The 15,091-nt window shown below is 36.9% G+C and overlaps 1 pseudogene; it reads left to right on the forward strand.

Moving 5' to 3' along the window:
* The first annotated feature begins 10,491 nt into the window (after positions 1 to 10,491).
* Positions 10,492 to 11,030, forward strand: LOC122753526 (annotated as a pseudogene).
* The last annotated feature ends 4,061 nt before the right edge of the window (positions 11,031 to 15,091 follow it).

Below are 15,091 nucleotides of genomic sequence, written 5' to 3' on the forward strand. Positions count from 1 at the left end.
TTTCTTAATCTGTAAAATGAGCTAGAGAAGGAAATATTAAACCACTCAATTATCTTTGTCAAGAAAACCCCAAAGGGGGTCACAAAGAGTCAGACATGACTGAACCAACCCAATAACAAAAGCCTCCTTTTGCTAATTATTTATGACCTAAGAGAGCCTCATTTCTTTATAACCTTGAAGTTGAACTGGGGATAATGCAAGTTTAAAATGAATTTTAAAATTGCAATATATATATATGTATACATATACACATATGTGAATATGTTTGTGTATATATGTATACATATGCATATGCATATATACACACACAAATGTGTGTGTGTGTGTGTGTGTGTGTGAGAGAGAGAGAGAGAGAGAGAGAGAGAGAGAGAGAGAGAGAGAGAGAGAGAGAGATTGACCTCTGAGCAAGGTATGACTTGAAAATCTAATAGTCCAAAACTTCTGGGGAGTTCTGCACTGATGGAACCTGGACCATGATTTAGAGTGCATCTTTGGGCAAGATCGTTCCACAAGCTGAGTCATATCCCATCTTCTTCCCCCCCAGCCCCCCACTTTTCACCAACCTTTTCCTTTCACCAAGTCAAAGGGAACAGGACTGTTTCTACTCACTCTCCCACAGTCTCATACCCCTCAGACTGCCCTTTGGTGACTTCTTCCTTTTCCCCTTCAAGTTTGTCCTTGACCTAGCCTGATTTCATTTTCATTAAATATTCACCTACTAAGTATCTCACTCTGTGCGAGGCGAGTCTTTATACTTGCCTTGTGTGATATCTGAAAGGGTTTAGGGGAAGGAGATGGGTAGATAGGAGCATGAATTTAGATTTAGCCCAGTCCTGCATCCTTTAGGGACTGCATTGGCCCCTGCATGTCCTCTCAGGACAGCTTAGTCTCTGGTTTCCCTCCTAAGAATGCTCACAGTGTGACATTTCCCAAACTTCCTAGAAGAAGAATGAATTTCCTAACCCTTAGGTTGAAAAGTAAACTTGAAGAAGGGGCAACAACTTTTCTCTGTCTAGGCCATTTTTCTGCTGCCTTGAGTTAGAGGAGACATTAAATGAATAGGTAAACAAACTCATTTGGAGGAAAAAAGAATTAATTATAAATCTGACCTCTCCTTGGAAACTTTGCTCTCAGTAAAAATACGAGCTTATTTATAGCTCTTAGACCTTCCGTGATCAACATTGATGAATTATCTTTTTCTTCTCTAGATCTCAGGTTTTTCTTAAATTATAGGTTGTTCATTTGGGCACTGCAATATCTATTTATTTTTTACTCCTGTAACCTGGCATCTAGGTGGTGTGGTGGATAGATTGTCAACTCTCGAGTCAGGAAACCTCATCTTCCTGAGTTCAAATCCTTCCTCAGACACTTACTAGTTGTATGACCCTGGATAAGTCACTTAACTCTGTTTGCCTCAGTTTCCTTATCTGTAAAATGAACTGGAGAACAAAATAGCAAACTAGTATCTTTGTAAGAAAAACAATCAAACCCCAAATGATGTCATGGAGAGCTGGAGACAGCTGGAATGACTTAAGAACAATAGAAATGTTATTTGACTTTGGCACATGACCAGACCACTTGAGATGAATGCATCCATGTAGGTGACAGCAGGGATCTGCTTCTGGGTGAAGGCATCCTATAATTCCCTACCATAGATGGGTATAAGTCTTTTCCACTGGCTACAAAACTGGAATGGGCTGAATCGTTTGAAAATAGCAAACTAGGATTGTCTTGTTCTGTCTTTCTGGCACTATTCAAGGGATAATGGTCTTGTTTACCCTAAGCATAGGCACTATTCCTTGAGCTATGTGTGGGTAGCAAGGACTACCTTTCTTCTCTCACTTTTAGGACTTGTGGCCCACAAAATGGGCTTAAGACTTTAGTCTGTTTTATTTGTCCTTCTCAGTTCTAGATTGCAGGCAATGAAGTCCCCAGGCCCAGGAGCTTGAGCTGTGACCCCATTGGAGGTAGGATTTCAGGTTGGATTTTGCTACCATCCCAGCAGGGAAGCCCTGAGTAGCCTGGGTACTAGAGTACATGTCTCAGGGGATTTTGGACTTGGAACTTGGTGGGGCCATGCTATAGAAGGAACTGAGTTAAGAGGTAGGGTAGAGAGGTATTATACCCCCTCCCTCTGCCCCCAGTCTCAATTTCCTCATCTATAAAATGAAGATAATTATAGCATTTACTTCACAGGGTAAAGATTAAATGAGATGATGCATATAAAATACTTTTTAAAAATTCAAGTTAGTTTTGGTTTAATAGACAAGTAACATGTTATAGTGGATAAGGTGCTAGACTTGGAGTCAGGAAGACCTGTTTGCAAATCTGGATTTAGACACTAGTTCAATAATTTTCTTACTTTCAATTTTATTAATCTCTCCTTTGATTTTCAGGATTTCTAATTTGGGGTTTAATTGGGGATTTTTAATGTGCTTTCCCCCTCTCTTTTTTTGTCGCATGCACAATTCATTGACCTGTTCTTTTTCTATTTTATTAATCTAAGCATTTGGAGATGTAAAATTTTCCCTAAGTTCTGTTTTGACTGCATCCCATAAAATTTTGGTATGTTGCCTAGACCCTTACTAGCAATGTGACGCTAAGCAAATCTTCTGAATTTCAGTTTCTCTATCTGCAAAATGGGGAAAATAATAGCTCCCACTTCACAGGGTTATTATGAGGATCAAATGAGATAATGTAGAAAAAACCCTTTGAGAACTTTAAAATGACCTACGGCTATTAGCTATTATAATAAATAACTTATAATAATAATCTTTGTACTCCAGGAGAGTGACATAATAAGACAATGTATAGCTGTGTAGAATTACATGGTGAATTGAGTGACATAGACTATAAGTATTTTGTAAGTTCAGAGAACAGAAAGCTCAGTGAAAGTCAAGGTCAGGTAGTGTGGTTTGAATACCCTGATTGTGATCCTGTCTCTGCCACTAAGTGAAGAAACAAAACCAAAACACTTTTTAAAAATCATGAACTTAAAAAATCACCAACCTCCATAATATTTCTTTCTTTCTTTTTTTTTTTTTTTAGTGAGTCAATTGGGGTTAAGTGATTTTCCCAGGGTCACACAGCTAGTAAGTGTTAAGTGTCTGAGGCTGGATTTGAACTGAGGTACTCCTGAATCCAAGGCCGGTGCTCTATCCACTGCGCCACCTAGCTGCCCCCCTCCATAATATTTCAATCTAAAAAAACACAAAAAAGATGGCATGTGAAACTGAGTACTTCAATTATGTATAGTTTTTAAAAAATGTATATCGTAAATTTAACAATGTTGTAACAAAATTACTCTATTCCCCATTCTGAACTGCTTTCCCCCCTGTGTATTCTTTTAATGTTTAATGTTAAATAGCCACTATTTATTTATTCATGTTTGTTTGTTTTCCCAAATGCCTCAGCACAATGTATTGTATTGGATAGGTATAGATCTGGGGCTTTGATTTAATTGATATTGGAAAGTATTGGGTCAGGAAATTCTCTGCAACAACTAGTATGCATTAGAGGCAAGGTTGAACTCAGGTCTTTCTGGCTTTGAGGTTGACTTTCTAGCTATTACATTGTGATTCCTTTTAGCTATGTAGCTTTTCATTATTATGAAGAATTAAGAATTTAAAGCCGAAATTCCTTGCCCATTCCTCAGGTTATCACACTGGACTGACCTTACAACTTCTTGTCCATTGAGGTAGGTCAACGACTATAATGCTTATAGGTATTAAAAAGATCTAACTCCTTCAAACAATTGATTTCCAACGTAAAAGATTTTTGGGGGGTTATTGTTATATCCCACAGACATATTTTCACCAAGACTATTTGTTGAAACTGTCAGAACAGAGGATGAAAAGACTGCATTGGTTTTATCCAAGTTTGTTGGGGTAAAGGGTAAGTAAGGGGTTAAATTAATAGACAATGATTGAAGAGACTGCAAGAGACAGTTGAGTTTGATCTGGTTGGAGTCTAATTCATAATATGAATTAGCTGGTAAAGCAGGGTAGCTTGCTGAAATGTAGAGTCTGAGGTAGAACCAAGTCTATTACCTGACTGTGTTTCCAGAAAGTAAGTTCCAGGAAGAAAAGGGAACAAAGGTGTCAAATATAAGGGGAAAACTTAAGCATAACTAATACAAAAATCTGATGCAAGTTGTGTAGAATGTAGAATAATATAATATCATGAATGGATAATATATAATGGAAATAATTAAGAAGAATACAAAAAAGAGAAAAATAGAATCACAGGTATCTTAGTTCAAAACAAGTTAGTCCTAACTGGGTGCCAGGATTAAAAAAAAATCACAATAATAACTGGCCTCAATATATTGCTTCAAAGTGTTCAAGGCACATAGCTGCCTCCTTACAATAATTCTACAAGTGTGATCATCACCTCTATTTTATACAGGAAGCCACAGCGTGGGGAAATTGTGACATGCCCCCAGTCAGGGGGCTAAGAAGTATTAGAGGTGAGATTCAAACCTAGGTCTTCCTGAATCTGAGTCCTACCCTCTATATACTATACCATGTTGCCTTTCAGGGTTGCTATCAACAGAAAGCAGTTGAATGGCAAAGTGAAACAATATAAATATGTATTCTTTTTACCATAATTTACTGGCCTGGCAACCCTATTATCCTGAAGTCTCACCATTTTTTTCTTTTTTTTTGGTGGGGCAATGAGGATTAAGTGACTTGCCCAGGGTCACACAACTAGTGTCAAGTGTCAAGTGTCAAGTGTCTGAGGCCGGATTTGAACTCAGGTCCTCCTGAATCCAGGGCCAGTTCTCTATCCACTGCACCACCTAGCTGCCCCCACCATTTCTTTTTAATTGAAAAGGTATTTCAGTATAGTAACATCAAAATATGTTTAGACATATTTCTATTTGCATGTTTTATGGTCTCCTTTATAGAGTTATTGCCATTTAGGCATTAAAACAGTCCAAATTTTAGTTATGCTCTTATGGTTCTTTAGTATAAGGACTTCTCTGACCTCAATTGTACTGGTCTTCTAACAACAGTCATATAGTCTTTCATTTAACCAGTATTTTATTTTTGAAAAAGCTTTTCAATTTGATGTAATCAAGTTATTTTATCTTTTGTGAGCCCACCCTTTATTTTGTTAAGAATCTTCTAGTCAATAGCTATGAATGGTAATTCATTGGCTTCTCTTCTGATTTTTTTTTTAATAGTGTGGCCTTTAATATTGACATCCTGTATTCATTTTGAACACATTGAAACTTAATTTCTGCCAAATTGTTTTCCAATTGTTCCTAGTATTTCTTGTCAAAAAAGGGAGTCCATCCTCAAGCAATTGATCTTATTAGGTTAATCAAACACTGGGTTACTGAGTGCAATTGTTTCTGATTCTTGCTTATCCACTCAGTTAGCTGTTTACTTTTCTATTTCTTTTTGTTGTTATTTTTGTTCAGTCATTCAGTTGTGTCTGACTCTTCAGCTTGCCAATCTTGTCAATGGAGTTTTCTTGGCAAAGATACTGGCATGGTTTGCCATGTCCTTTTCCAATGCATGAAGGTAAACAGAGAGTCAGTGATTTCCCCAGGATCCGATGGCAAGTGTTTGCAGCTTGATATGAAGTCATGTTCCTGACTCCAAACCAAGTATTCTTATCACTAAGCCACACAGCTGCCTCTTTTCTATTTCTTAGCCAGTAACAAAATAGTTTTGGTGATTACTGCTTTAGAGCATAATTTGAAGTCTGGAAGTGCTATTCCCCCTTCTGTCTAACTTTTTTAGGATTTCCCCTGAGACACTAGAGTTTATGTTCCTCCAAATGAATTTTGTTATGATTTTGTCTAACTTTTTAAAGTGTCCCCTTGGTAATTTGATCAATACAATACTAAATCTGGACATTTATTTAAGATTTATCATTTTTATTACATTGACGCCGGGCCAGTGATTTAAAACATTTTAGCATGGTAAGATAGCCTTTGAAAAGCCACGTTCAGTTTAAGGCCATCATGAGGCGCCAGAAGAGAATTCTATCATGAATACTACAACTTATTGGTTAAAAGTACTAAAATAGATGGAAAATGGGACTCATTAATACAAAACTATCAATATCTGAGAATTGTGTTAGATAATTGAATATGTTATAACTGATTTCAAAACTGGTACTGTGGAAAGTTTTGGAGTCAGAGGACATGGGTTCAAATTCTACTTCTGATGCCTACTAGTTAAGTGCCTTAGAGGAAATCATTTATCTTCTCTGGACCCTAGTTTACTCAAAAGAAAGGGTTGGATTTAATTTCTTTAGCTGTAGATTTGCGATCAATTTAACAAAATAGTGCATGTCACCGTGGGTCCATCTTCACCCTAGACTTAAAAAAACCCATGATCAATGGTTTTAGGAACAATTATTTCATTAGCTAAGATATTTGACACTCATACAGATTATAATCTTACTCTACCTTAACAGATGGTCTTCTTGAGTTGTGATTGGGGGGAAAAATCAGTACCTAGTGGTCAACCTTCTTGCAATGCATCACTCTGAATTCAGCTAAGTCTTTCTAGCATGGTAGAACCTACTAGTTCTTGTGTTCTTTGGATATGACCTCAAGAATCCAGGTTTATCTCTATACCACCAGGAGCTATTGGAACAGGACATTAGGGGGAACATGCAGAAAAAAGAAGATTTAGGACTTTAAATAAAATATAATGATGCAGAAGAATAAACAACCTCTCTTGCCCCAAACTTACTAACCCCCTCCTACCTCTCTCCATTGAATTCAAAACAATGAGCTCAAAAACAAATGAAACTAATTTATAAATTGCTTTTAGAACTTTCCAAACTTAGTGTGAGATGAGACCTTAGGGATTATTTAGTTCTATTTCCCTCCCCCCCACTGCTCCCCCCTTCTTGAAATCATTGTTCTATTAAAGAATACTGGGAACAAAATAGTTTTTGAAACCACATCCCAGTGGTTTGCAGGCATCTAAGATCTTTAGACCATGGCCCCCATGCCAACCTTTTTTTTTTTTGCAAGCCAACCTTGTAAAAATTTACTCGAGCTATTTTCAAATCCTTCCTCTGACACTCACAAGTTGTGTGATTATGAGAAATCCACTCAATCTTTTTGGGTCTCAATTTCCTTACCTGTAAAATGGGACTTTTAGTGTCTCTTCGGGGTTGTTGTATGGGTTCAAATAAGGTGGTATATTTGTAAAATGATGATAATGATACATGTAACAACTGTTTTATATGTTTGTTGTGGGAAAAAATGCAACTATATGTGTATATATATATTATATATACATATATTGTAACGATTGGAATGACGCCACCTGCTGGATACTTACTGTAGAAGAGTTCTGCCCATGAAGCGAAGGTCTTTGAGGGCAAGACCAGGAGTCTTTTCTTTGGCGGGAGGAAGTGACGCGGACTAGTGGGAGGAGGAAGGAAGAGACTGGCGCTGACTCTTGGGCTCTTTCCTTTGGACTCTGGTGGAGAGCGGAGCTAGAAATGTGCTATCCCTTTAATAGATAGGAATCTAGGCCTTTTTCTCTCTCTCTCTTTACCAAATTCTTATTCTCCTTAATAAATGCTTAAAAGTCTAACTCTTGCTAAAGCTTGTAATTGATTGGCGACCACTCATTAGATATTTTAGATAGTTTAGCTAGAATTTTAACCCTTAACAATATATATATAAATATAAAGGGATTAGTAAAAATTAAAACATGATATAAATGTCAACTATTGCTATTGTTAATGTCACATCTCCCTTGTGCTCTAGTTTGGCAATTAGGATTTTTGAATATACAGTATTTTACTTTTATGCTTATTTAAGTTTATCTTGTTAATTTACCTCATTGTTTCAGCAGGCAAAGATCTTCTTTGATTCTGATCTTTTTATTCAGAGTATTCACTATCCCTCCTAACTTTTTGTCACACATTTGTTAATAATAAAAACAACAACAATTGCTAATATTTGTTCAGAGCTTTAAGATTTTACAAATCAGTTTATGTGCACTGTCTCATTTGATTTTCATAACAAGCCTGTAATGTGGGTGCTATATTATTATTTTTATTCCCATTGAACAGATGAGGAAATAGAGTCTCAGAGAGTATAAGTGACTTGGTTAAGGTCACATATCTATTAAATGTCAAAGCCAGGATTTGAATTCCATATTACCTATCCAGTCCTCTTTTCACTATATCACACTGCCATAATCAACATACACTTTCTACTTTTAGGATTGAGAATTCTGAGGACAGACTCCTCCAGTACCCTACTAAAGATCTTTCTATAGTATGACATCAGTTCATTAATTAATATCCAATTTAGGCAATGTCAAGGGTAGCTAGGTGGATAGAGCAGATAGAGTGCTGGACCTGGAGTCAGGAAGACATCTTCCTGAATTCAAATCTGGACTCAGACACTTACTAGTTGTATGACCCTGAACAAGTCACTTAATTGTTTGCCTCAGTTTCCTCATCTGTAAAATGACCTGGAGAAGGAAATGGCAAACCACTCCAATACTGTTGCCACAAAACCCCCAAATGGGGTCACAAAGAGTAGGTCATAATTGAAACAACTAAATAACAACAAGTAAGGTCATTTATTAAGGCAATGGATTATGAAAATTGCCAGTCCCCAAACCATGAGTGAAACAAAACAATTTATATAGATTTCTTAAAATTCCCTATTTGTTTTTAAGAATTGAATTATCAATTGATTTTTATTTAATCAGTCATTTGCCAATTTTCAGGTTCAACTCAGTCCAACAAAAGATTTATAATGTAAAGAGTGTGAAGACTGAAAGCTGGAAGATATGGGCTCAGATATCAGATTTACTTTGAGCTGTGTGACCTTGGATAAATCATCATATCTTTGGACCTAAATTTTCTTATCTGCAAAATGAAGGGGTTGGACCATATGACATGTAAGGTCCCTTTCAACTCTAATTGCTATGACTTACTATGTTCAAAGCTTTCTGGTAGAAGTATCAGAGTAATATTACATATGTATATAAAGGACCATATATATGGAATATACTAATAGGTTTTTTTTTTTTTTGCGGGGCAATGAGGGTTAAGTGACTTGCCCAGGGTCACACAGCTAGTAAGTGTCAAGTGTCCAAGGCCAGATTTGAACTCAGGTCCTCCTGAATCCAGGGCTGGTGCTTTATCCACTGCTCCACCTAGCCGCCCCCCAGTATACTAATAGTTTTAAGATAAAATAGGTAAAAAGACTATTATGGTCTTTTTTAGATGGAGTCTGCAATCTCTTTTTATTCTAAACTGTAAGACTGATTTTTGCATAAGACTTCCCTGAGTTCAGAAAATAAATTATTTTCCTTTTATTTCTGGGGATGAGCCATGACTGTTAATGTTTCATGGAAAAATGATACTCATGGGTTGAGGATCTTGAAGAATGAATAGGGTTAAATCGATCGGAAAACATTAAAAGCACAAGGAAAAATGTCATTCAGAATTCGTGAACCTCAGTTACACAGTTATTGTATTGAATAGAGATGAAATTTTACCCACAACATTTATAGACATTGTATTATGTATGGGTACTTTGGTGTAGACTGAAATAGATTAATGTGCACTATGGTACAGAGGGAATAGCACTGCTCTATGTCTATTCCTTCTTTGTTTCTATGGAGAACAATACAAGAATGGGGCTGGAGGGTGGGGAACTGAAAGAGCTATATTCCTTTAGCCAAATTAAAGGAAGCTGGAGGGCTTGCACCAGACAGGTTTGAGATGAAAACATATATATGCCCACAGAATATTAAGTATAGCAAATTGAAGAATTTGTTAATTCTGTTGCACTGCATCCTGCTCTCTGCCACCCCCATGTCTCTTTGACTTCTTGAACTTTGCTCTTGATGCTAGTGCTTGTTCTCCTTCCACTCAGGACACTGCATATCACCCCCTTGACTGTTATCAACTGGTAAATATCTCAAGTGATTCTGGATGATCACAGGTTGCTTCTGATATGGAGCCATGCAAAAATATCCTGACACAGGTCTTCCCCTCATCCTCTCCATGTGGCTTCAGTCTTTCAGTCTGTTCCATGGAACCCATTCAATCTGGAAAAGTTCCCTCTGGGATAGGGATGGAAGGAATATAACAGACTGAAAGTAAGTACAGTGGAGGACTTATCCTTGTTTTTCCAGTAATCAGTTATGGGACAGGGCCTTCCTCTAATGTCCCATTATGACTTAAAGATGATCCTGGATTCTTGAAGTCCATTTGCAAATGGATTACAAGATCCAGCATGTCATACTAAACTAGAAGCATGGTGATCTATTTTATGTCTGTTGTCCAAGGACCAGTGTAGACAAAATTCATCACCATGAGGAATGATGATGGGCATATAGAGACAAATATTTTGGTAACAGCAACTCTTAAAGAGTTATGAAAAAGTAGTTGAGACAGGGGGACTCCAGGAGGCACAGAGGGTGATGCAATTGGTTCAAGACTGGCAGCTGGGGACAGCTGCCTGAATCAAAGGAGTCTACTATGGTTCAAAAATCTCCCATAAATTCAGCAACAGAAATTCTGGTGACAAGAAATGGAGAAGTTGAAGATTTCAGTAAGTATGGCTTTAGCATGGTGGCCAGAGAATACAGCAAAAAAGTGGACTAGTTATTTTAGGAGGTGAAACTAAAAATCCTGCAATGGAGAAATTAGAGCTTGTAAGAAAATGAAGCCTAAACATCTATAAGCATACTTGTCAACTTGTCTTTGAGAAGCTAGGTTGTGGCTCAAGAACAGTAGACCTTGGGCTGGAAGCTGAGATTGCTATATTAAGAGAAAATAAGAAAAAAATGAGAAAACATATTGAAACTGGCTCAGACACCATTCTCCCAGCTTTTTCAGATGATACACACTTTAGGCCACTCAGAGCTGCATTTGCTCACCTGAGTTTGAAGTCTGGTACTTCAAGAAAAATTTGGCTACAATGCAAATATTCAGAAACTGCTGGCTAAAATGGAGAAACTTTTCTTGGAACTCTCTCTCTCTCTCTCCATCCATCCATCCATTCATCCATCCATCCATCCATATATACATACATACACATAGATAGATAGATAGATAGTTTGTTTTTGTTTTTGCAGGGCAATGAGGGTTAAGTGACTTGCCCAGGGTCATCACATAGCTAGTAAGTGTCAAGTGTCTGAGGCCGCATTTGAACTCAGGTGCTCCTGAATCCGGGGCTGGTGCTTTATCCACTGTGCCACCTAGCTGCTCCATTTAGCTATTGTAGTTTGAAAACATCTAATATAGCTTTGCACTGTCAAGATACACATTTGTATTTTCTGGTTCTTAAGATGTAGGCCAGGGGCGCCTAGGTGGTGCAGTGGATAAAGCACCGTCCCTGGAGTCAGGAGTACCTGAGTTCAAATCCAGCCTCAGACACGTTACACTTACTAGCTATGTGACCCTGGGCAAGTCACTTAACCCCAATTGCCTCACTAAAAAAAAAAAAACCCAAAACAAAACAAAAAAAACCACAACAAAAAAGATGTAGGCCAGTTATGCTTTTTCCAAAGGGATGTTTACATGATTTGTATCAACATCTAATATTTTATATATGAATATATTAAATCTTTAAATATATTATTTTCGTGTGTTATTTTAAAGAGGATAGTAATACTAATTTACAGAGTAAAATTGTAGGTTATTCATGCAGCATTCAAGAAGAGGAAGTAGCTGTAATGATGGCTGATTAACTTGAGGAATGGCAACAGATCCCTTCTTTAAGGATGGAACTCTACTGCTAGAAGTTTGTTTTAAAATTTGTGAATGAAGAAGAATCATGCTATCTTTTCCATGAAGCTTCCAAGATCACACTTGTATTATATAACGACTTTGATTGCATGGTTCTTATTAGTGTTTTTTTTTTTAATAAAAAGTGAAACCTGCTTGATTGAAGAGATCACCCACTTGCCATTTGGTTGATCTTGGGCATTTTGAAAGGTAAATTTTGGGATACAAGCTCTAGGTCATTTCTAGTCTAAATATCTGCTATAGAAACTTTTTTAGGCAGTGTTGCCCTTTCAATAAAGTAGATTCTTAAACAGATTTCACTGTTATAATGCCATACAAGCCTTAAATCACAGAAGTGCCTTCTTAGATACAATAAGCTCCCTTTGAATCAGTATACATAATTCACAGCATAGCACCTTCCAAGTGATGTTTGCTCTGTCTGTGTCTAGTAGAAATGTCAAATTTCTTTGCACTCATTAAGCAAAGTTTAAAATCTGTGGAAAAATTGCTTTTAAAACTTTTATTCTTTTCGAAGACTAGTAAGTGGAAGAGCCCTTTTTCCTTTTTCGGTGCAGGGAGTAGTTTGGGTTGGAGGAGGAAGGAAGGAGACAGCAAGTATAGCCAGTGATTTCTTAGTTCCTGGGCAGTGTTGATTTCATGTGAGTGAAATCTCATTTTCCTTCATCAGTAGTATAATTCATATTAAATATAAATTCTCTATTACTTTTTATAAAATCATAGCCATTATAAACTAATATTATGTTTAGAGCTTTCTCTTTCAGATGTCCATTTATTTTGTTCTGAAATGAAGTACGCAAAAATTGCTGTTATTTACAACTATGTTGACTTGTTATATGTGTTCATATGCCTTTTGAATTTTTATGCCAGTTTTCAATGCAACACGACTCTAAATCATAAGCCTATTTTAAAGAATTCTTTACTACATATTTGTATTCTGACAGAGCCTTGATTTATTCCTTTGGCACAATTTCTTCTTATGATAATAGTTCATTTACATTCCCCAGAATGTGCCTCCATTGTTAATTTTATATTCTTATTAAAGGTATTTGCTGCATGAAAAAAGTTATAGAAAAGATAGAATAGAAATGATAGATGTGCCATGAAGAAGTACAGTGACAAAATTATAGCTATGTAAAGTATTGAAGCATTATAGTAAGTCACCTTACATAAGTCATTTTAACTTCTCTATGTATCAGCTTTCACATGTTTAAAATGCAATGTTCTGAGCAGGGGTGTGCTGGAACCAGATTATACTGGCTTGTGAGAGCCAATTGTTAAATTTTCAGTGTGAGCATTTAGACCTCAGAAATTGGCAAACACTACAAATAGGGGCTTAGTTTATTACTTTGTTAATTGCCTAAACTTAAGAGTGATGGAAAAACTTAATAATGCAGATTAAATTTAAAAGTGTTTTTTATATACATTCTCCCCCCTCCCCAGAGAGCTGATTGTTAAATATTGACTAGGATACTCCTGGTTCTGAAGACCTCTGAAGTCCTTTCCAGATGTAGATCTATGATACTGCAATGATTTTTATAGGCTGGGGCAGGACCTGAGCCGTCAAGAAGCAACATGGGGCTGCTAGACACTTGGTAGATCTTGCCTGAAAGGATTAAGCTCTATTTGTTTTTCTGGGGGGGTGTTGAAGAGGATGATGGCAAATGTTACATCCTACTCCATAGTTTTTTTATTAGAAGCATCATTAAGCATCAGTACAAACACTAAACTTGCTTTACATTTAAACTATTTACATTTAAATTAATTAATTTCAATGCCTTTAGTATCACAACCCTTTTTAGTGTGTCTAAGTCAGGATTTGTTGTTTGTTCTCATGGACTTTTCTCTATCTTTTGTCTTATAATAGTAGTTACTTTAAATCTCTTTTTTCTGGTTCTTTTTGTTTATGGATTGGTTTTGCATTGTACTATTTCCAGATTTCTTTATATTGTTCATACTTTCCAACTTAATTATATTATGACATTCTATTATATTAGAACCTTAGGATAATGAATTCAGAGCTGAAAGGTCATATAGTCGAACTCTCTTCTATTACAAATAAGAAAGCTTTGGCCTTGCAAGATTAAGTGACTTGACCATTGTGATGCAAACTCTAAGTGTTGTTTGGTCATTCAGTTGTGTCCGACTTCATAACACCTAAAGATATTTGAGTGGTTTGCCCTTTCCTTTTCCAGCTTATTTTATAGATGAGGGAAACAGTGTTAAGTGACTTATCCAGGATCACACAGCCAATAAGTGTCTGAGGCCAGATTTGAACTGATGAAGCTGAGTCTTCCTGACTCTACGTCCAGTGCTCTATCCAATGTGCCACATACCTTCCCCAAACTCTAAGTATCAGAGTTTGGACTCAAAACTAGGACCTCTGACACCAAATCCATCCTTTTGTACTGTGTCTTTTTTACCCAGGGGAAAAGTATCTAGATTTGTGATTTCTTTGTTACAGTAAATTTTTTGAATCACCTTTTTTTTGGTGGGGCTGTTGGGGTTAAGTGACTTGCCCAGGGTCACACAGCTACTAAGTGTCAAGTGTCTGAGGTCAGATTTGAACTCAGGTACTTCTGAATCCAGGGCTTTTACATTATCCACTGTACCACCTAGCTGCCCCCTACAGTAAATTTTTGATGAAGAAATATTGCCTGCCAGTGTTGATTGACACCTGCCATCCAATTTACAGTTACTTGAGGCACTAAGAAAGTAATGCAAATGACTTCCCCAGGGTCACACAGCCAGGATGTGTCAGAAATGTGACTCCTGCTAATTATGAGCCTAGCTCTCTATTTGCTACATCACACTATGTCCCTTGAATATACCACAGTATTTTTAATCATTCTCCTACTGCATATTTGCACTAGCACATGTAACTACAAAGAATAGTGGATTAAATTATTTTTCAATCTTTTAAACACTGAGATAACTTCCATGAACACCAGGTCATAGATCGAGTTTCTGTAAACTTGAGGAGCAAAGGCCTCCACAGGTTTATTTGAATTATTTGGAGGAAAAAATATTATATCTCCATTTAGTGATGCTGTACTATGAGGAATCAGTCAAATGATCAACCAACCAATACTTCTTAAATACCAGCTGTGTCAGCCTCCAGTGGTGCAGAACGGTTTGGGAGTTAGGACAGGACTTCAAAGACTACAGAATCCTTTCTTTGATTTTGGCTTTAAAGCTGTACTTACTGAAATCTGAGTAGATGTCGACAGTTACACTGGGTCAAATAAGCACACAGCACAGTTTTTCTGTTGTTAGCTTCTCCTGTGAAGTCTCCTTCACATGTGTGCCAAGTCAGATAGGACTGTCCCAT

Source organism: Dromiciops gliroides, chromosome 4 (assembly GCF_019393635.1).
Source record: "Dromiciops gliroides isolate mDroGli1 chromosome 4, mDroGli1.pri, whole genome shotgun sequence".
NCBI lineage: Eukaryota > Metazoa > Chordata > Mammalia > Microbiotheria > Microbiotheriidae > Dromiciops > Dromiciops gliroides.